At 42.2% G+C, this 23,656-nt stretch overlaps 1 long non-coding RNA gene across 1 annotated transcript; it reads right to left on the minus strand.

The window, feature by feature from the left end:
* Positions 1-6,840: 6,840 nt before the first annotated feature.
* LOC122460521 lies at positions 6,841-23,371 on the minus strand. The gene is made up of 2 exons (XR_006281879.1): positions 23,270-23,371; positions 6,841-6,925 (listed from the first exon to the last, which is right to left on the minus strand). It is a non-coding gene; the product is annotated as an uncharacterized LOC122460521 (long non-coding RNA).
* Between the last annotated feature and the right edge of the window lie 285 nt (positions 23,372-23,656).

The raw sequence follows: 23,656 nt of genomic DNA on the forward strand, positions 1-23,656 counted from the left end.
CTGTGAAGCTCTGGCAATAATCACGTAGACTTTATAATAAGCAGCTCCTGCTGTGGATCTGTGGGAATGACACTTAGGATTGGTAATGACCTATAAAACCTTTTACCTTGAGGTCACTAGTTTTAATGCAGCTCAGGGCTGTAACAACTAAGGTTTTGTCTGTGCTGGGGATTTGTCCTGGTTACAACCATCAACTGCTAGCCACCGGTGTAACTGCACTGATGGAAATACTTATTGTAGACAGGCAAAGCAATTTGTACTGGTGAAGTTTACCTTGGTTTCAGGATGGGGTAAATTGTACCAATTTGATGCACAGCATATAGCAGTTTTCTCAGTCTATGCAAGGGTTTTGCCTCAGTGCAGCTACCCCAGTGGCTGAAATCCCCATGTAGACAAAGCCTCAAAAGCTGTGACCTTGTGAATGGCCTCGTTGAAAGGAATTAGTGGTCTCTGTTTGGTTCCCGGCGGAGAGGTGTCCCCATCACAAAAACTACTGCTGCCTATTTGTTCATTTCATTCTGGAGCATTTCACAATCCAGAAATCCCATTTTTCAAGAAACTTTCAAATGGGGCAATACTGGAATTCAACCTTTTGCATGTTTTACTATCAAAATTGATTTGCATTTTTCACTTGCCAATAGATCTACATTGGAGGGGAAAATAGACTCATTTTCATTTTTTGTTGTTGTCGAGCAAAACATTTGGGCCACAGTGAATACGGGAAATGAAATGCAGACAACCAGGCACATCTCTGCCCGCTTTTCCTCCTGCAGTTGGCCTCTCCATGTCAGAATTGAGACAGGTTGGCAGAGTGCAGTGTGAAAGCTTGCACACGGCAGAAGCTTTTAGAACTCTACAAATTTCAGCTCTCTTTACCACTTAACTGTCTAGGAATGGGCTAAATATATCTAGCATACCTTTTATATTTTGGCAAAAAGAATGCTTTGCTGCTGGTCTCTGCTAGGTGCAAGATTGAGGAGAGGGCTTTTTAGAAGATGTCTTACTGCTTAGTATTCTGCCTGTTACACTGTGAGCAGGGAGCATTGCCTAGTGCTGAGAGCATGGGTCTGGGACTCAGGAGATCCAGAATGCTAAACCCTAGCTTTGTTTCAGACTTTCTATGTGACCTATTCAAGTTAGGTTTTTATACTGTGCCTGTCAGTGTATTATCTGATCGTGTGCATGTCACTTAACCTCTCTCTGCCACAGTTTTCCCATCTGCAAAATGGGGATTGTCATACTAAAATGTTGTATGAATTAATTCATTAATGTTTCCAAAACACGTAGAGACCCTCAAATAGAAGGCGCTATAGAAAGGCAAAGTATTATTATCAATTGAATGATGCATTTTCACTTTAGATTTTTAGAAGTATTTCCCAAAGTGACAAACCTCTCCATCCAGATCCAATGAAATAATCTCATTGTCAGAACAGGTTTCAGAGTAGCAGCCGTGTTAGTCTGTATTCGCAAAAAAGAAAAGGAGTACTTGTGGCACCTTAGAGACTAACAAATTTATTTGAGCATAAGCTTTCGTGAGCTACAGCTCACTTCATCGGATGCATCGGAGCTTATGCTAAAATAAATTTGTTAGTCTCTAAGGTGCCACAAGTACTCCTTTTCTTTATTGTCAGAACAGAGAGTATTCTGATCAAGATGCGCCCCAGAATGGAGTCTGTTCTTCTGCAATGTGCAGCACTTCAGTGCAGTAGGACAGACAAGAAGGGTGTGTATGCTCCAGCACTTAAAAGGAGCAGGCATAGATGCGGGATTGCATTGCAGGTGCAGTTAAGTGGACCCTGTGCTGTGAAATGGACCCAGCACATCCTGATGTTCAATTGATAGTGACTTTTGAGTTCCAGCAGCACAGAAGACCACAACTGGGATCAACCATGAGGCTGATATTTTATTTTATTAACTAGAGGTTAGATTTGAAATGATTCAGCTTATTGCTTGTCTTTTTTTCTCCCCCCCTCCCATTCCACCACTAATTCAAAAGTGGCTGAGTGATTTTATCTCAAAATGTGCTCCATTTTACAACAAAACAAACCCCCTTCCCCCCAAAAAAAGCCTATTCATTCCACCGCTGACATCTTGCAAAATCCCCTGAAAGTAAGGACAGACAGGCACTTAGCTAAAGTGGTATTAACACACTAATAGCATTAATGTAGCACATAATAGAGGAAGGAATGAATACATTTTACATTGGTATCTCAAATGTAGCACAAAAGAAGTATGGTTTATTTCTGCATATCTGTAAATTTCAGTTGTAGGAGTAATACTTTTTTAATGTGCCTGTCTTGCTAGCTTCCTCCTTGTGTCCTGCTGTGGGGGAAAGTGCATTAATAAACCATGTTTCAAAGCTGCCTGTGTGAATTTTTTCTTCTGTGTACAATTTTTTAGAGTTGAGGTGGGAACCTATTCACTGTATTTGTTTAAATGACTCCAGTTAGTCAATTTCCCTCAGTTTGGCTGAGTCACCTCCACACTCCTAGAAGTTTTAAGCAGCATTTAATTTTTTTCCTGATAAGAGAAACTAATAGTTTCCTTTGATTTGTTAAAATTATACAGAATTTACACTGGTGTCAAAAGTTTGTGTATTGTTGCAATGCAAAATCATGGACATACATTATGGATGAATGTGGATTGACATTAATGGTTTTATTCTCCTTTCACTCCAGTTGTACAGCAGAGTAACTGTTCACACCAATGAAGATATTCCTGATTTACAACCATGTGAGTTCAGAATCAGGCCCTACTACACTTGCAATTTGTTATATAAAAGTAGGCTAAATTATGTTCTCATTTACACCCAGGAAAGGCTGAGAGCATGAATTTGGCTGCAATTTGGAGCTAAAAGCTGCTACTGATCATATCAATGGCAAGCATTATTTATTACATGGTTTTATCCTGCTTGCTGTTAACAGTGACAAGGAGACTAACAGCAGTACTCCCTGCTCCTTCCTCTGCTTGCAAGCCAGCAGACTTCCAGGAGCCCAAATAAACAGAGTTACAAGAATCAGGACTGTAGGACATTTTATGAGCTGCTGTATTATGGGATATTTCAGAATATATCAAAAAGCAAGGCAATCATCTGCAGGCTCGTAAAAACAATTATGTGTAGAAATTGATCAAAAGTAGCGGGGGGGGGGGAGGTTTACACTGGGAAAGCCTGGTAGAAACAACTAGTGGGATGCTGCCTCCCTCAATGCCATAGACCCCTAAGGAATTTCGTAGAAGAACAGTAATAAACAAGAAATCTGAGCCTCAGAAATCAGAAATGAAAGAGCCCTACTGAATCATCTAATTCGTCCCTCCGTTTAGTCTCTGGTCAATGCGAATTTCTTTTCCTACAGTTTTCAGAGTAGCAGCTGTGTAAGTCTGTATTCGCAAAAAGAAAAGGAGTACTTGTGGCACCTTGGAGACTAACAAATTTATTTGAGCATAAGCTTTTGTGAGCTACAGCTCACTTCATCAGATGCATTCAGTGGAAAATACAGTAGGGAGATTTATATACACGCACAGAGAACATGAAACAATGGGTTTTATCATACACACTGTAAGGAGAGTGATCACTTAAAATGAGCTATTACCAGCGGAGGGGGGGGGGAAGGAGGAAAACCTTTTATGATGGTGATAATCAAGGTTGGCCATTTCCAGCAGTTAACAAGAATGTCTGAGGAACGGTGGGGTGGGGGTGAGAAATAACATGGGGAAATAGTTTTACTTTGTGTAATGACCCATCCACGCCCAGTCTCGATTCAAGCCTAAGTTAATTGTATCCAGTTTGCAAATTAATTCCAATTCAGCAGTCTCTCGTTGGAGTCTGTTTTTGAAGTTTTTTTGTTGAAGGATAGCCACTCCTAGGTCTGTAATCAAGTGACCGGAGAGATTGAAGTGTTCTCCGACTGGTTTTTGAATGTTATAATTCTTGACGTCTGATTTGTGTCCATTTATTCTTTTATGTAGAGACTGTCCAGTTTGACCAATGTACATGGCAGAGGGGCATTGTTGGCACATGATGGCATATATCACATTGGTAGATGCGCAGGTGAAAGAGCCTCTGATAGTGTGGCTGATGTGATTAGGCCCTATGATGGTGTCACCTGAATAGATATGTAGACAGAGTTGGCAATGGGCTTTGTTGCAAGGATAGGTTCCTGGAACAAATCCACAGACACACCCCTGGAACCCCGACCTGGGGTATTCTATCTGCTACCCAAGATCCATAAACCTGGATATCCTGGACGCCCCATCATCTCAGGCATTGGCACCCTGACAGCAGGATTGTCTGGCTATGTAGACTCCCTCCTCAGGCCCTATGCTACCAGCACTCCCAGCTATCTTCGAGACACCACTGACTTCCTGAGAAAACTACAATCCATCGGTGATCTTCCTAAAAACACCATTCTGGCCACTATGGATGTAGAAGCCCTCTACACCAACATTCCACACAAAGATGGACTACAAGCCGTCAGGAACAGTATCTCCGATAATGTCATGGCTAACCTGATGGCTGAACTTTGTGACTGTCCTCACCCATAACTATTTCACATTTGGGGACAATGTATACCTTCAAGTCAGCAGCACTGCGATGGGTACCCGCATGGCCCCACAGTATGCCAACATTTTTATGGCTGACTTAGAACAACGCTTCCTCAGCTCTCGTCTCCTAATGCCCCTACTCTACTTGCGCTACATTGATGACATCTTCATCATCTGGACCCATGGAAAAGAAGCCCTTGAGGAATTCCACCATGATTTCAACAATTTTCATCCCACCATCAACCTCAGCCTGGACCAGTCCACACAAGAGATCCACTTCCTGGACACTATGGTGCTAATACACAATGGTCACATAAACACCACCCTATATCAGAACCTACTGACGGCTATTCCTACCTACATTCCTCTAGCTTTCATCCAGATCACACCACGCGATCCATTGTCTACAGCCAAGCTCTACAATATAACCGCATTTGCTCCAACCTCTCAGACAGAGACAAACACCTACAAGATCTCTATAATGCATTCTTACAACTACAATACCCACCTGAAGTCACCTACTACAGGATAGGCCCAACAAAGAAAATAACAGAACACCACTAGCCATCACCTTCAGCCCCCAACTAAAACCTCTCCAACGCATCATCAAGGATCTACAATCTATCCTGAAGGACGATCCATCACTCTCGCAGATCTTGGGAGACAGGCCAGTCCTTGCTTACAGACAACCCCCCAACCTGAGGCAATACTCACCAGCAACTACACACCACACAACAGAACCACTAAGCCAGGAACCTATCCTTGCAACAAAGCCCTTTGCCAACTCTGTCCACATATCTATTCAGGGGACACCATCATAGGGCCTAATCATATCAGCCACACTATCAGAGGCTCGTTCACCTGCGCATCTACCAATGTGATATATGCCATCATGTGCCAGCAATGCCCCTCTGCCATGTACATTGGTCAAATTGGACAGTCTCTACATAAAAGAATAAATGGACACAAATCAGATGTCAAGAATTATAACATTCAAAAACCAGTCGGAGAACACTTCAATCTCTCCGGTCACTCGATTTCAGACCTGAGAGTGGCTATCCTTCAACAAAAAAACTTCAAAAACAGACTCCAACGAGAGACTGCTGAATTGGAATTAATTTGCAAACTGGATACAGTTAACTTAGGCTTGAATAGAGACTGGGAGTGGATGGGTCATTACACAAAGTAAAACTATTTCCCCATGTTATTTCTCACCCCCCACTGTTCCTCAGATGTTCTTGTTAATTGCTGGAAAAGGCCCACCTTGATTATCACCATAAAAGGTTTTCCTCTTTCCCCCCATTCCTGCTGGTAATAGCTCATCTTAAGTGATCTCTCCTTACAGTATGTATGATAAAACCCATTGTTTCAAGTTCTCTGTGTGTGTATATAAATCTCCCCACTGTATTTTCCACCAAATGCATCCAATGAAGTGAGCTGTAGCTCACGAAAGCTTATGCTCAAATAAATTTGTTAGTCTCTAAGGTGCCACAAGTACTCCTTTTCTTTTTTCCTACAGTATATCCTCCAAGGTTTTGCCCAGTCTAATCTCAATTGACTCATATGATTGGGATTTCCTCAGTTTCTCCCGAGAGACTAACATTCCACAGTCTAACAGACCTCATGGTTAGGAATATTTCTCCTCCTGATATTTAACCTCGGTCTTCCCTTAGAAAAGTTCTTCTTGGAGGATAGAAGGTTCTTAAATAGGAAGGACTAAAAAATAATTGATAGAACAAATTTGCCGAGGAGGAGCTGGGTCATTTCAGTTGATGTGGTATCCTCCGGAGGAGAGGTGCTGTATAAATGTAGGAAATTATTACTTCAGACTGTAACAAAGGAGAATAGTTCCTTACTGTATATTTACATGCATGAACAGCAAACCTGAGAGACTTGAAGGTGTGATATGGATGAAAGCTTCCATTATGGATGTTAATGAGGTTCTTCAAGTGTCTGTCAGCTATTGAACAAAGGATGTCAACTAATGACTGGCAGCTTTCACAGCAGCTTGTGATTTACAGTGAGCTGCTGCTATGTTTCAAACTTTTAAAAGAAAGACAGTCCTGTTGGACATGGAAGGCTTAAAGGAATGTTGCTAGTTGCACCTCATGTTTTTAAAAAGCAAATTTCCTTCCTTATGTTGGTAATACACTTAGATTATTAAAACGGGAGATAAAATAAAAATATAATTTACTGGTCAGCACACTGTCTATATAGTTAGTTTACTTTTTGTACTTCATTCAATTTATATAATGGAAATCAATGAAGCGCACTATATTTATCATGAGTTTCTAATCGGTTTCATTTTCCAGTCCTCTTCTTCTTTAGTAGGATGTTGCAGAATCTGGACTGTGGATGTTATTCCTTGAAAATTAAACTGTTTCTGCTGAAATGAAAAAAAATCATGAAAAAATTTCCATGGATGTTATTTTGTAAAATGATCTCTTTAGAAAACCTTTATTTTGATCTAAACTCATCTATGTCTTTTTAATTCTATATTTTTCAAGCTCTCAGCTTGAGCTCCTTCATGCTGAAGGGAAAGTAGTGAAATGATTCACACTCCGATGAAGTGAGCTGTAGCTCACGAAAGCTTATGCTCAAATAAATTTGTTAGTCTCTAAGGTGCCACAAGTACTCCTTTTCTTTTTGCGAATACAGACTAACACGGCTGCTACTCTGAAACAATTCACACTCAGACACTTATCTGCCACGAAACTGAATAGAAACAGAATAGAACCATGTTTTGGGTAACAGGGCTTTTGATTATAAGTTCTGCAAGACATTTATAATGCTGCCTTTGAGCATATAAAAGAGACTCAGGCCAGGAATGGTATACACACTAAAGTACATTTCTAACAGTTGGTTGACAAATGGGTAACATATTGCTGCTCATAGGTCACCAATTCACATAAAATGTCAAAATTGAACTTGGATCAAAACAGCTGTAAGCACAAATGTTACTTAGGAAGTCTTTCTTTGGCTCTGGATGAAAGCTGCTCAGAACCAGCAACACCCAAACCTCTTCCTCCCTCACTTCAATGTGACAATGGCTCCTCATGTCACTAAGCTGGCAGCAAGACTGTACAGCATATTAAGACAGGAGTAAAACAGATGGACAAAAAACCAGTAAGCTCCCTGATAACTCTACCAGCGCTCCTGCAATATATCATCAGAGAGATGGTAGGTGGTGTAGAATTTTGAGATGGACTTTTCCGAAAGCAGCTGTGCTGTCTTCTACAAACATAATATTACTCTGCAGGTTTGACTGACTAAAGCTGCTAGCAGCATAAGATTCTTCTTCTGCATTCTGATAGTTGCACACAGATTTTATCCAAAATAAGTGGGAAATTTGGCTGACATTTTCCAGTAAGACTGGATGGCAAAAACCAAGCTTTCTGTATATTTACTTCATGAAGGTAGCAAAGAGTCCTGTGGCACCTTATAGACTAACAGACATATTGGAGCATAAGCTTTCATGGGTGAATACCCACTTCGTTGGGTGCATGTACTTACCCACAAAAGCTTATGCTCCAATATGTCTGTTAGTCTATAAGGTGCCACGGGACTCTTTGCTGCTTTTACAGACCCAGACTAACACGGATACCCCTCTGATTCATTAAGGTAGTTATTGATTTACACCAAACTTGCACCTTTCTCTTTGTCAGTGCCACATTCCTCCTCGCAGTGAAATTAACAAGGGTTTTACACATCAAATTGGTAGCATTTGTATCAGGGTATTTTAGAGCCATGCCAAAGGCGTCTCCCCTCTTCGTCCTTTTTGGAAAAACTATTTTCCATCAAGGCCCTTCCTTTTAGCTTTTTACTATTTCAGCTACCACTAATATTAATAATAATGACCAGATTGACTCCCCCCCACACACCTTAGATAGTGTAGAATGGGGCCTCTGCTGTCTACATGGCACTCCACCACCACCCTTGGACTCTGTGGAGGCCCTTCCATTGGGATTCCATAATGCTGAGACTTGGTGAGACCTTATGGGTGGGGCTGGAAGGGCAAGGACTAGGAGATCATCCATCTCCTTGATGCCATTCTCTGCTCAGATCCCAGATTATTGCACAGAAGTCTAAGAAGGGGTTCATGAAGTTTGTAGCTACTTGATCTCCCGCTTGGTTGCCCCCATGGCTGCTAGTGAGAAGTTGTATGAGGACCCTGGGCAACAGCAGCCTAGCTCTTACTGGAGCCATACTGCCAGTAGGAAATAGGTAGATGGACATCATAGAATAATAGGACTGGAAGGGACCTTGAGAGTCCCCTGAACTCATGGCAGGACTAAGTATTATCTATAGATCTACCCATGGACAATCTGACCACAATAATCATTACAAAACCTCCAAAACACCTTACCAGAAAAGGGCTGGCTAATGAGAGAGACCTTGTAGTATGCCATAAAGGGCAAAAAACTTGGACTTTCTCAGTCCAGCTGAGGAAATGGACTCCAGAGGTAAGAGTCTCTTAACAGAAAATGCCCTGTCCCCAGCTTCCAGACATTTTATCAGGAGGCTGTTATCTCCCGTAACTCAGCTTATTTCAACTAACAGGATGGAACACTCTCTAATGAACTAAGCCTTTCAATATACTTCTGATGTAGGTAAAAAGTATTATGTTCATTTTGTTATGGGGAAACTGAGGCACAGAGCAGGTAAGTGACTTGCCCAAGGCCACAGCGTGAGCTAATAACATATCTAGAAATAGAAACCAAGAGTATGGACTCCTAGTCCCTTGCTCAAATCATTAAGCATGCTATGCCTCCCACAGCATATAGACAACATTCACACTCATCTGCACTTTGCTACAGGTTCTCAGATGCCAACATTCTCAATACATATAAATACATGCTGTAATTTAAACCTTTTTTTAGGACATGAGCCTGTGCTACATGCCCCCTTCTATTTGCTGCACTGAGATAATAGGACATGCCCACAAAGAGACATGCTGCTCCAGAAACTCTCTCAGACACCACTTATGGTGATATATTGAAGATGACAAGTTATTTTATTATACAAATGCAAATAGATATTTACTTCACCGTTACTTTCCAATGTGATGGCATTTTAATGGTCCCCATAAGCTTCTTTCACTTACAGCAAGTATCAGTATGCTCACTGTCATCAAGAGAATTTATTCTCAGATGGGGGAGTGTGCTCGTAGAATGACTTTAAAAATGATCATGCTGCCTGATATGGATTATTCACAAAGTTTGTTAGCATTTCATTTTTCAGTTTGAATAATAGCACAATAAATACAGGTTTGTCAAATGGATTCCTTTATGCGACGAGATGTGACAGCATCCTCCAGTCTTGACTTTTAACATTTTATGTATTCACAAATCGTGCAGAAATTTGTGAAAAAAGGCAAATATAAGGAGAAGAGAGCAGCATCTGTATACCACTATCAGCGACCTGTGATACAGCATGAATATATAAGAATACTTATTAATAATATAGCACATCAAAATCTCATCAATAGTAATATAAATGAAGTGATATTAACAATGTAATAATAAGGCTTTGCACTTCTATAGGACTGTTCATGCATGGATCTTAAAGTGGTTTACAAACATGAATCAAGCCCCTTGCAAGGGGTATATTATTGTCCTTATATTACAGATATGAAAACCAAGGTACACTGAAGTTAACTGATGTGCCTAAGAGAAGTCAATTGAAGGGTCAAAAAACAATAAATCTAAGTGAAGTGAAGGATGTTTAAGCTGGAGTAATTTATACCTTCTTGCAGGTCCCTCCATGCAAGTTACACCAACCTTACACTTCCTCAGGCTCACATCACTTATCAATTCATAGCCCTTTACAAAGCTCTTATGAATATGTCCCACTGGGCCAATGTGTTTGTCTACATGAAAAAAAAGTTGCATGGTTGTAACTAAATCTACTGAATGTTAAAGTTGGCAAATGAATTCTCAGGTAGACAATGATGATTTCATGTTGGAGAATTATGCTTGTTTGGCCTGGAAGATAAAAACGATTTCTATTGAAATTTGAAGTTGGCTAGTGGGTCTAGCCAAATTCAGCACCACATATACAGTGGTGCTGCTAGTAGGGGTGCAGTCATACCCTATGGCTTGAAGTAGTAATAAGAAACACCAAAGACTTGGTTTCCATGACTTCCCTCAGCAGCACCCCCACTATAAAAATTGTTCCAGCACCCCGGCATAAACACATATGTATATATATTGAACAACGACAAAAGGAAGCACTGGTAAGATTCAGTGAAATGTAACCACTTGGCTAGACACATCCAAATGTAGGACCTGATTTTCTACTGTCTTTCCCCTTTGTAGTAATTTGCCTCTGTGTAATGTGGGTATAAAACTAAACTGAATCAGAATGGTAGCATGTTAGTACCACTTTGCACTCACTTTTTGTTGGTGCAAATAATAAACAAGGGGCAAGGCAGCAGAGAATCAGTCCTGTCATTTTTTTTAAAATATGCATTGTATGCTATTAACTACCTAATTTAATTAAGGTAAAATACTATATTGGATTATTTTAAAAGAAAATAAACCTTTATTAGCACATAAAGATAATGAAATTAAGTAATTACAAGTAGGTGAGACCTCTGTAGATCATTTGATAACATATGCAATTTAATGGCAAGCATCATCTATTATTGTTAATGATTCTACTACTCAGGAAGGAATAGGGGAATCTAATTCTGATCTGACTCACCCCCAGTTTTACAGTCTGGTTCTTCTGCTTTATACCAGTATAAGTCAGGGTAGCATCAGATTTTGGAATTTATTTAGCCCAGCACAAAGCTTTACTGAGATGTAATGCTAGGTTGCTTTCAAATATTTTTCTTCTTTTTCCCCACTGTTGCTTTTTGAAAATATTTATTTTCTTTGTGGATGGCTCTCCGGTTAGGACTAAACGGCTCATAACAGCAGCTAAGACAGCCTGCAGCATTCAGATGCTCCTCACAGAGCCTCAAGTTTTGTTCTGTCAACACTTTTCTTAAGTGCGTTGCATTAGTAATTCTGTATGACATGTTTCCACCTCAAGGCAAAATCTTCTTTTTTTCTCTCTGTCTTTCTCTCTCTCTCTCTCTCACTCTCTGACTTGAAACCTGAAGTCTTTTCACATTAAGTATTTAATTTTCCTTTGTTTGGGATAAAATGGTATGTAAAATATGTGTTTCCATGGATGCAAAACCCACAAAGCTTATTGATCCTCTTGAACAGGTAGATTTCAACCAGGTCATCTAGCATTATACAGTATTAAGGTATGGATAGGGATGGGGCAAGAAGAAACAGCTTTTACATTTTAAATTCACTCTGCTTGAAGGCAATGTATTGAAATAAATTTTAAAAAAGCCTTTTATCTAAAAGGAGAGTTGGCTGGACTGGTTCTAAATGTGTTGAGCAACATTCCTTTGTCAGGATTTGATTTTTCTTCCCCTGTATATTTTTTTAAATATCTTCACTGATAAAGATTGACAGCAGAACTCTTGTGTTTCCCAATGACTGAGTGGGATTGTTTGCCTTAAATAGGTTCCTAAACCAACTGCTTCTTTCTGACTCATTTTAAAACTGACATTTTCCCACACTGAGCCTGAGGTGGAATCCATGCGAGACTCTGAGGTACATTATGGATCAATGCTCAATTACTCCCTTTGCACCCCCTTCCAAAAATACATCTTCATGTTCTGTAAAAGCGCCATAAACATGTATCTAAGAAGCTTGTCATGGATTCCCTCCTCATACCAGATGACCACAGCTAAGAACTATACAAAGGCATTGGAGGCATGTCTGGGGTCATACACTCATAAATATGTGGAGCGTGCAGTTCCATCCCAGTGTCCTGTTTCAGAATGTCCTTTTGTGACTCCTGATTAAGAGGGCCCGTGAAATGACTTCTTTATAAGTTTCGCATAGGTAGCTGAATAGGAGAGGAAAAGTTCTGTCCTGCAGTTCCTCACAGGGCCCCAGGTTTTGTTTGTTTTTCAGTCTGATCTTTTAATCAGCACCTATATTTGGTTTCACCCTTTGAGCAGTAGGGATCACTAATTGCATATCCCTAACTCTTATCATTATGGCATTTGCCCGCTGCATTCTTAATAGATCCCTAGTAGTGGGTCTACAGTAGTAGGGTATTGAGCAGGGATATGAATAGCCTGAAGTTTGATTCTGGGGTCTGCTCTGCCTGATTTGCTTTGCTTCAGCAGCCGCTGACTGAGTGCACACAGCCCCATCAGGATTCCTTTTGTGTAGGGGGAAACTGGTTGATGCAGAGCCATCAAAGTAGCTCTGCCATCTCTCCTCTTGACCCTAGTGTAGAGGGTACTGTCTGTTAGGTAAAGAGTGTGTAGTAAGGGCATCCTCACACCCCACAATACCTGGCTGTCAAAACAGCCCATTGGGGCTGTTGCTAATTGAGCATAAGAGCAGCCCTCAGGGCAAGCCCCGCCTCCTGCCAGTCACAGGATCAGGGTAACACAAAGGTGGTGTCAAGTATCTCTAATAATTCTCAGGGTACCCAGGACTGTGAGACACTTTGTTACCTCCTGCTTATAGCATGAGGGAGTTCTGCTTGTGCTTAGTCGGCTGTCGGCTTCCTAACCTAGCCACTCAAGCACTCACCTCTGGGCTATGCCAGCTCTTACTTTGCATTGCAGATTAATAATAGGTCACTCCAGAACTTGAGTCTTTTTGAAGCATTCACCTGTGTGAAAAAGAGGAGACTAAGGGGGGATATGATAGAGGTATATAAAATCATGAGTGGTGTGGCAAAAGTGAATAAGGAAAAGTTATTTACTTGTTCCCATAATATAAGAACTAAGAGCCACCAAATGAAATTAATGGGTAGGAGGTTTAAAACAAATAAAAGGAAGTTCTTCTTCACTCAGCGCACAGTCAACCTGTGAAACTCCTTGCCTGAAGAGGTTGTGAAGGCTTGGACTATAACAGGGTTTAAAAGAGAACTGGATACATTCATGGCGGTTAAGTCCATTAATGGTTATTAGCCAGGATGGGCAAGGCATGGTGTCCCTAGCCTCTGTTTGTCAGAGGGTGGAGATGGATGGCAGGAGAGAGATCACTTGATCATTTCCTGTTAGGTTCACCCCCTCTGGGGCACCTCACATTGGTCACTGTCGGTAGACAGGATACTGGGCTGGATGGACCTTTGGTCTGATCCAATATAGCCATTCTTATGTTCTTATATCCAGCCTGTAACTGGCTACTCACAGAAATACTAGGTCTGCTGTCCACAAAGGAACAGTGTATGCATCAGATTGTAAGATTCAGCTCAGGACCAGCATTTCGCTTAACACCATAGCACTGAGATATATTTATAATAAAAATAAGAATACATTCATAATCAAAGATTCATAATTCAAGTGATTGTAAGAATATTGGAAACAAATGGTTACATATAAAACAAAATCATAACACACTTGCTAGAGGCTAAACTTAACTACCAGATAAACCTGTCTAGAAAAGTTTCTCTCAATCAAAGTCTTTTGATTCATTGTCTGTCCTTGTTTTTCCTATGTGCTGCATCTCTATTGATTTAACATGTCATTGTTAACATCTGACTTTGTATGTAAATGGGCATCCATTGTGTTAGCTTATAATGCTTAATTTACATCCTGACAGAGAAAGAAACATTTCTTACCTTCTGTCTGGAGGACTAGTTTTTCACCTCAGCCTTGATACAGACTTCAAAACTATATTTTCAATATATATATAACTCCTTACATACTGTCTGTATGTTCATTTCACAATAATATTAATGACCCATGGACCCTGGCTTTCATTTAAGACCTCTCGTGACATTCTTTGGTGGACTAGACTGTACATACCAGAATCAGGATATTCTTGTAACCCCTTTGCCAGTTGGCATTAAGGGGTTCTTGAGTCACAATAATATGTGCCAGCTCTGCCCCCAACAAGTTCAAGAGCATTGACTCTATACTGTCCATAGTTTAGGTGGACTGTAGAATCAGGGCTTGGGTGTCTGAAAGGGGAAACGGAGAGATACAGTTACTCCCAACTGAGGACATTCTTTAGGGGCACAATTCTGCTCCTTTGGAAGCCTTCCTCTCTCTCTCAGACTGAGATCTAGGATCTTCCTGACTTCTAATCCAAGTGTGCTCACAGGTTTGATCTGTGGCTTTGGACAAGTCATTTAGCATGTCTGCCACAGGTTTTCCATCTGTAAGTGGGACTAATTCTATTTAAGGACTGCACATGAGTGTTGTGAGGAGTAACTAAAGTCTATACAGTTCTGTAGGAGAACTATATATTAGCATTACATGACACTGTGTACATTCTATGTTTTTATGGCCACAAGTTTGGCATGCCCACATTACCTGCCAATTGTGGCTTGTGGCACTTAGTATAACACGAACAGCTCACAAGAACACTTTTCAATTCTAGAGAGAAACAGGCAGGAGATCTCTGGTTCTGTATACTTTACAGAGTCCCTCTAAGTTAATTTAAACCTTATTTTGTAATATCCTTTGTATTTTTGTGGATTCATCTCCTTTCATTTCAGCAATAGCAAACTTGCATTAGAACATCAATTTGCCCATCATAATTACATTGGACTATGGCCTCCATAGAGCTGCACTAAAATTGTTTCTTTTCATTTTGTCTAAAGAGTGTAACGTTGCCTCCATAGACTTGGACCAAAATTGGTTCATTTCTTTACAAATGATCTCTTCCCAGTAGGTTGCATTATAATTTCTTGCACTCATTCCTTACTGCTAGATACATAAGCTTCAATCCAGCTCAGAAGGCAAGTTCTCAGTTCAGTACTCTCTGTGACAGGATCCCCAGGGTGCAACCTGGGACTGTACCCCCTAAACTCTCTCCCCGCTGGGCTCTCTCTCACAATGCGTTGCTAGTGACAAGCAGAAAGCCCCTCCAGGCGCTGTGATCACTCAACACAACCAAATGTTGAGCCCCACTCTCAGCTATATTAGATGAGCAGTGCAAATTTATTAATTGGTTCACCACTTCATCAATGTAAAGTGGATATACACCAGCCTTTGCAAACCTGAGCACATTTGCCACACAGTAAAGGAAATGTATTGACTACAAAAGAGAGTTTTTAAGTGATATTAAGTGACAGGCAAAAAGTCAGTTAGTTACCAAAAGAAATAAAATATAAGCACACTGTGTAAACTCTCAACCTTATTAGACTGGGCAACAACTAGACTAAGCAGTTTTTCTCACCCCACTGGATATTGCAGTCTTCTCTGTTGGAGACTTCAGTCTTCTTCTCAGTGTCTTTGTTGCTTGCAGCATAGGTGGGGGCAGGAGAAAGGTGAAGCATGGGTCTGCTGTGTTCTGATTTATACCCTCAGTCCCATGGGCTACGGGAACACACAAATCCAGGCATGTCTGGGGGGGCATTGCTGACTCTCCAGGCAAGGTTGAGCAATTCCCCTGGTGTGGCTTCATGCTGATGAGTCATTGAATTGTAGCTCCCTTGCTGGACAATGGTTGTTGATGGGTTGTCTGACACCTCGCTCGGGTGTTGGTTACTTTCCTTGCTGTTGCCTCTGGGGAGCTAATATCTGGCTGATTCCCCAACTTACAGCATGTTTTAGTGATAACCATAAAACACAATTCTCATAACTTCATGTGCATAATGATATACATATATGGATAGAGAAATGACTTTCAGCAGATCATAAGCTTTCCCCTGTTACCTTACAAGATATGCTTTATATGCAAGATCACAATTATATAAAAATGAGGAATATAGGGGGGTTACAGGCTGCTCCCCCCACAGAACAGAATGTCACACCCTCTATATAAAAAAAAGTAGGGCACATCAGAGGAACTTGATCAACAGTTTGCATGGTTAAGCATGTGGAACTGTTGTACCTGCTCCAAAGGAACCTGGAACTAAATAAGCATGGTGCCTGGATAAGATACTTATTCAAGAAAAGTGATCCCTCTACTTTTGGGATGAAGGAGACATTAGGATATATGCAGAATGGATCTTAGCCATTGATTTCTTTGTTTCACACTTCAGAACATTATTTTCCAATAGGGCTGTCAGACCCTGATTACTCATGAGGGCTACAGTAGCAGAAAGATGCATTCTTCTTTCTAACTGAATTGGGGCTTTAATAAAGCTATTGTATTTGACCACCAGCTTAGGAAACCGAAATGTCACACAATAAGAAAAAATCACTAATGTTCATTGAACACAGCACTCATCTCTAGCTTCTGCCACCCTAGACAGAAGAGGAAAATTCTCTTTTGGTAATTGAAGTCTACATAACTATATATTTAATTTTCACCTCCAGCACTTTTTCCAGTAAACTGTGTGATGTTTGCTAATTTCCTCTTAAAACCCGAGGTAATGAACACTTAAAGGGGCTGTCCTGCCTGTCAGCAGGAAAATAATTATCTGGGATGGTTCCTTGAAAATAAAAACTTGCTTCCTCTTACTCAGATGGCTCTATTGGACCTGGGTCACCTCCCAAATACTTCCCATGCCCACAATGGTCTAAAGTGGACCTTGTAGATAGAAATATCATTACATTTTATTCTAAAATCGCTGAAGAGTAGAGGCACTGTGGCAACACATACTTTCCCTAGCCATGCCCCCAATATGTCACCTACTACAGGGACTGTAACATATTCTGCCCTATCCAGGGACTATGCAGCAAGAATTCTTGGATCGAGAGTTACGCTGAATTTCCTCCCGTGGCATTAAGCAGGAGGAATGAGGTGCTTTAAAGTTCTTTGGACTAACGCCTTACTTTTCTAGGGTAGTAAATAGGTCAGGAAATGCCCAAAGCCATAGAAATTGTTGTGTACTGTCCCTTTCTTGAAACCTAGATCTGGATCCAAATTTTATAGCTAGCCTAATCTTTATAATGGGCTGTACAAAACCCCCATTTCCAAACACCTCAAAGGTTGGGGTGTTCAAAATCTGCTTCTGGATTCAGATAGTTGTGGTTTGAGATTGTCTCTAGCTACAACTGAGAATAAATCCTGGCCAAATTCACCCTTGTAGGCACTGAGGCAAACTTGTGAATCCTGCTACTGTGGAAGCCCATTTCAAATTCCCATCAAGTTCAAGAAACAGCTTGCTCTCCTGCCGGCAAGCAAAAGTTGAACCACTTTTGCTAAGATCACATAGAAGACTTAAGCTCAGCATTGCAATGCCTGACTTTAGGTGCCCTATTGCCTAATGGAAAAAACAGCTCCCAGTTAGGTGGTCAGGCTCCCTACACAATGCACGGGGAGAGTTAGGTGCCTGAGAATGGGATCCATAAAAGTCAGCATGCTGAGCAGGAGCCACCTAAGCTACATGATAGGAAATGATGAGGGAAGCCCTTCTTCCCCCCAGAAAAGCACACAGACATCTAACTCTGGGCCAGAAGGAGGCACCTCTCTGTACTTGGGATTCACAGCTGTCAGTGTTCACAGCCGTTCCCTCCCCACTCTGAACTCTATGGTACAGATGTGAGGACCCGCATGAAAGACCCCCTAATCTTATTTCTACCAGTTTAGGTTAAAAACTTCCCCAAAGCACAAATCCTTCCTTGTTGTTGGATGGGTACTGCCGCCACCACCAAGTGAGTTAGACAAAGATTCAGGAAAAGGACCATTTGGAGTTCCTGTTTCCCTAAAATATCCCCCCAAGCCCCTTCACCCCCCTTCCGGGAGAGCAGGGCCAGCTCTAGGATTTTTGCCACCCCAAGCAAAAAAATTTTGGCCACCCCTGGTTTTTTTTGTGCCCCCCCCCGCCCTGGTTCCGCCCCAACTCCACCCCTTCCCCAAATCCCGAGCCCTGCCTCCTCCCCCCCATTGCTTCCTGTGGCTCCCGCCCCCCCCCCAGCTCACCAGCCTGCTCCCCTGAACATGCTGCCTCTCCGCTTTTCCACCCTCTCTCTCAGGCAAGGGAGAGACAGTGCATTCAGGGGAGCAGGCGGAGCAGAGCAAGGGGGGGGGGCGCAGGAAGTAACAGGGGTAGAAGAACCGCTCCCTGCCCCAGCTCGCCTCCGCTCCACCACCGCTGCCTGCCCTGAATGTGCTTGTGCTCGGCTTCTCCTTCCCTCCCTCCCTCCCAGGCTTGCTGCACCAAACAGCTGTTTCGTGCACAGCAAGCCTGGGAGGGAGGGGGGAGAAGCAAAGTGGCGGTGGCGCGCTCAGGGGAGCAGGCGGAGGCAGAGCAGAGGCAAGCTGGGGCAGCGGGGGCACATTTCTAGGGGCAGCATGGCTGGCGCCGCAATGCTGCCCCTATAAATGTGCCACCCCAAGCACCGGCTTGTTTTGCTGGTGCCTAGAGCTGGCCCTGCTGGGAAGGCTTGAGAATAATCTACCAACCAAATAGGTAAATAAGATTCTTAAAAAACATAACTTTATTATAAAGAAAAAAAAGTAAAAGAAGCACCTCTCTAAAATCAGGATGGAAGGTAAATTTACAGGGTAATCAAATTCAAAACACAGAGGATTCCCCTCTCGGCAAAACTTTAAAGTTACAAAAAAAAACAAACGCACCTTGCCTTATTTACTTACTCTTTTTGCAATATTGAGACTCATTTTAGAAGAAGTTTTCTGACCTGATGCTTCTCTGCTTCCCCAGAGAACACAAAAACAAAGACCACAAACAAAGCCCCCGCAGATTTGAAAGTATCTTCTTTCCCCAATGGTCCTTTTGGTCAGGTGCCAACCAGGTTATTTGAGCTTCTTAACCCCTTATAGGTAAGGAGGAATTCTAGGCTACCCTTAGCTGTATGGTTATGACAACAGCCGTGAATCCTCTCCTGGAATTAGGCATCCTAAGCCTTTTCTCTCAAAAAAATGAGGAGGAGGAGCTGTGGCCCTTATTTATAACCTTGAGCCCGGTGATTAGAGCACTCATCCAGGGTGTGGAAGACCAAGATTCAGATTGCCCCTCTGCCTGATTCAGAGCAGGGATTTTAATCACATCTGAGGAGAGCACCCTAACCCTGGGCCATGAAGAAGTCTGGGAGGTCTCTCTCGATTTCTCCTCGTGAAGCTGTTCCACTTTGTGTAAATAACTAAATATTCATTAGACTAGATGAACAGTGAGAATGACTCTATGTTCTAGTGCTTAGGGCACTCACCTGGTACATAGGACTCAGACTCAAATTCATGTCCCTGCTGAACTTGGGTCTCTCAAGGTTAATAGGGGGCCCACTACCACTTGTGTTCTGTTAGCTGACCTCTGAGAATGCCTACCAGATTGAGTCCTGCAGGTCAGATAGGTGGGGGGAATGCATAGTTTGAGGATCCTGCCAAGGCTTAGGCATTTGTAAGATGGGACTGAGGCAGCTGTGCACATGCCCTGTGATAGATCTTTACATGCCTAATGGACTGTACCAGCGGAAACTTTGATACCTACAGAATTAGGTGGCAGTTGAACAGGGGTTTTGAAGATCTAAATTTTGGACTTAGGTGTCTAAAGTAGCATTTAGGTGTATAAATCCCTTTGTGGATCTCATCCTTTAGCCCTGAAAAAGGGCAGACTGGATCTTATTGAGTACAATGTTTCAGTACAGCATTAATAAAACCAAATGTCTTCAAGGAAAAATTTGATACAACTAATGATGTTACATTAGCTTTATTTCAATGTAATGAAAAAGAGCACTACAGGAAACTACTAGTAAACACTTTATCTGGGCTTCTTTTTAGAGTGCTTCTTGGTCAATTATGCCACCATAGAATATATCACCTTCAATCTCCAAAAAACCTACTAAAAGGGACAAAAATTAGAGGACAAGACTAACATGACTACATGATTAAAGATAAATGGATGATTGTTTTTGAGTAGCAAATCATCCAGGATAAATAATGAAAGGCTTATAAATATGTATGATTATATTTCATGTTAGAAGTTCTGTTTACAAGGCAAAATGCAGCAATACTTTACAAAAAGTAAACTATTAAGAAATAGTTTGATCCATAATAATAAGTCTCTGTGGTTCAAAGTGGTTTTGGTCTTGTCATATTAATTTTGTGTGTACATGTGCACATCCAATAAGGGTAAGTGAATACAATTAACACAATTCATCAAACAGCATTTGTTGGATTATGGTCAGGTAATATAGGCAGTGTAGAGGTTAAATCACAGTTTTTCTAATGAGACTATCAGTTTACATTCTTTCATGAGCATGGAATATTAGCAACAGCTGGGATTCTTTCATTCACAATATTTCTGAAATGGATTTATTCTGCAAAGGGACATCATATTTCACTGCAGTGAGCTCTAATAAGATAAGATATTGGCTAATATAGCAACAGCAGGAGATCAGATTAGGTGATCTCGTGGATACGCCTGGTAAAATGAAATCGGTCATAAAATCTAGCTGCATATGAATATTGTATATATTGTGTGCAGGATTATCTGCATTAGACTGTGTATAACGCTAACTAACTAAAAGCTCCCCTGCCCCTTCTGGAATTTACTCCTTTCATTACTTCTCTAGGAAAAGCAAAGGTTTTCATTACTAATCAGCATACCCAAAGTTAGAGTGATATGGAAATAAAGAAATAGCTGACTGATCACATTAAAAGGTTCCATGCATGGGGGGAAAACCAGCATCCATTTAGCAAAGGAAAGTAACTGTCACATGGGTTGACACAGCTTCTGTAATGATTGCAAAAATATTGTTCCAAGGGAAACTGCAGATGCAGAGTAAGGGGTCCCAATTTGCACTTAATAGAAAACACTTCCCCTTGTGACAGCCCCAGATAGGTGTTAATGGATTCTGATTAATACCTTAGTTCACTGAGAGCTGAACATATGAGGCAGTATTCTGATCTCAGTAATACCAGGGTAAATTGGAGGTAGCTCAGTGTATTTTCCTCCAGTGTAACTGAGAACAGAATCTAGCCCAAAGCTGCAAAGTTCAGCTATATTATTCCAATCATTTGAAGCAGAAAAAAACTGGATTTGCAAAAACTGTTGAGGACACTGGGACAATCTTAGTGTTGTCATCCCTCACAATTTTATTGCAAGTGACCAATCTTCACAATCTTATTGCAAGTCTCACAATATCTGGAGCTTTTCTTAAAGCCTAGCTTCTAGATCCATGTGCTTAGACAAAAAAAAAGTAGGGTTTAAGCCCTCAGGGTTGCCGAGAAACACTTGAAAATGTGACCCCCGTGCAACCTGCAGGCTCAGAAACCAAAGGAAAATAAAAATAACCTTTTTTAAAAATTGATTTTTTTTTAAGTCAAACTCAGGATTTGGGGGAGGAGGGGAGCTGTACAAGGCCACACTGCACAGAAGACACTATTTTGAAAAGCGCACTGCCCTGCTCTCTGGAGTGACTTCGCATGCAGGGTATGTGTGAGGTCACACCAGCAGAGGCGAAGCATCAAGTTCTTCAAAATGGCATCCCCCATCCATGATACCAGACAAAACTGTGTCCAGTTTTGTCTCCATATTGGAAAGGGGACACAATCACGGAAAAAGAGGGGTTTCTGGCTTAAAGCCAGACGAATGGCCTGCCTAGATGGAGGTCCTGCTCCAGATTCTGTTACCGGATCTCAATGCTGGCAGCAAAGGAGAACAGAGTATGTTTGGTAGCATCAGGTAGCTAGAAGGGATTTGGAAGGTCTCAGGCCTGCTGTGAGAATAGTGGTTTCCTAAAATGGTGTAAATGGTTCCTATTGGCATTGCTATTAGCTTTCTAATCCTCTTGTAGCCACTACAGACAAGGGGCCTGATTCTTTTCTTGCTTAAGCAAGCAAAACTCCACTGGCTTCACAGCAGTTATTGCTCACTGATGCTAGGGTGACTAGGTGTCTGGTTTTTGACCGGAACACCCAGTCGAAAAGGGACCCTGGCGGCTCCAGCCAGCACTGATGACCAGGCCGTTAAATGTCCGGTCAGCAGTGCTGTGGGTCTAAGGCAGGCTAGTCCCTACCTGTGTTGGCTCTGCACTATGCTCTGGAAGTGGCCAGCAAGTCTGGCTCCTAGACAAGGGGGACCCACTGGGCTCCATATGTTACCCCCGCCCTGACCACTGTCTCTGCACTCCCATTGGCCGGGAACCGTGGCACAGCGCAGAGTTAGCACAGGCAGGAAGCCTTCCTTAGCCCCCTCATTGCATCACTGACTGGGAGCCACCAGAGATAAGCCCGTGCCCCAACCCCTGCCCCAGCCCTGAGCCCCCCCCAAAGCACCCCAAACCCCTCATCCCTAGCCCCACCCCAGAGCCCACATCCCCAGATGGAGCCTTCACCCCTCCTGCACCCCAACCCAGAGCCTCCTCCCACACCCTGAACCCTGCATCCCCAGCCCCACCCCAGAGTCTGCACCTGCTCCCACACCCCAACCTAATGAAAGCGAGGGAGGGAGGGGGAATGTAGTGGGGGGGCAGGGCCTCAGGGAAGGGGCAGGGCTAGGGTGTTTGGTTTTGTGTGATTAGAAAGATAGCAACCCTAACTGATGCTGAACTTAGCCTCCGAGCATCTTGCACTAGGAAACATACAACAGAGCGAGATTTTTAAACGAGTCACTGAAACGGAGTGTTCTTGCCACCGTGTTGGTCGCACACCTGAAGCAGAGCTCTGTGTAAGCCTGAAAGCTTTTTTTCTCTCTCTCTCTCTCTCACCAACAGAAGCTGGTCCAATAAAAGATATTACCTCACACACCTTGTCTCCCTGAAACACACACACACCCCCACCCACACATTTTTCATCATACCAAGAGGGAAGATACTTTTTTTTTTTAAAAAAAAAACTACCTTAAAATTTAATCCCAGCAGGTGAGGGAATTTCCCCTTCAAATCAGCATGTTCTGACAGAGCTGATGCTTCCTGCGGTTTTAAAGGGAGGAGAGGGGAAGGGGAAGGGGAGGGAAAGAAAGAAGAAGAGAGAGAGAGAGAAAAAAAAAAAGAAAAGAGGGCTTGTGGCACCTTAGAGACGAACACATTTATTTGAGCAGAAGCTTTCGCGAGCTACAGCTCGCTTCATGCATCCGGTGAAGTGAGCTGTAGCTCGCGAAAGCTTCTGCTCTAATAAATGTGTTCGTCCCTAAGGTGCCACAAGCCCTCTTTTCTTTTTGCGACTACAGACTCACCCGGCTGCTACTAAGGGGGGGGGGGAAAAGGCCATTGCCACTTTAAATGAGT

Source organism: Dermochelys coriacea, chromosome 6 (genome assembly GCF_009764565.3).
Source record: "Dermochelys coriacea isolate rDerCor1 chromosome 6, rDerCor1.pri.v4, whole genome shotgun sequence".
In the NCBI taxonomy this organism is placed as follows: Eukaryota; Metazoa; Chordata; order Testudines; family Dermochelyidae; genus Dermochelys; species Dermochelys coriacea.